Below are 447 nucleotides of genomic sequence, written 5' to 3' on the forward strand. Positions count from 1 at the left end.
CTACGGAAACAAAGTCATAAATCCAAGAAAAAAGGGTGTGGAGAGTGAAGTATGGCTTTATTATAATTTTGCCCAGGCCATTGCTGGCCCTGACAGAAATTCTGGTGCCAGCCAGTACAGCTGGTAGTTGTTATTAAATAGATTAACGATCTGGTTGGGGCTTCAACAGTTAATGACAAATTTTAAGTTGTCATAACACCATCCCGTCAGGAAGCAAACAGTGGCATATGTTGCCTTGTTAGGACTTCTGAACCACAAATATTATGTTGTAAAGCTTTACATTAGATAAGACTTTATCCTTTTTCTTTATTTTTTGGCCCGCGGGCAGAGCTTTCGGGCAGGTTCCGCGCTCAACGAGGAGGTCGCAGGGACCAGGCCGCGCTCTCCGCGCCGCAGCCTCGGCGGGGTCCAGCGTTTCTCGCTGCCGCCCGTGCCCTCAAACCCGTC

This window comes from Apaloderma vittatum, unplaced genomic scaffold, assembly GCF_000703405.1.
Source record: "Apaloderma vittatum isolate BGI_N311 unplaced genomic scaffold, ASM70340v1 scaffold1979, whole genome shotgun sequence".
NCBI lineage: Eukaryota > Metazoa > Chordata > Aves > Trogoniformes > Trogonidae > Apaloderma > Apaloderma vittatum.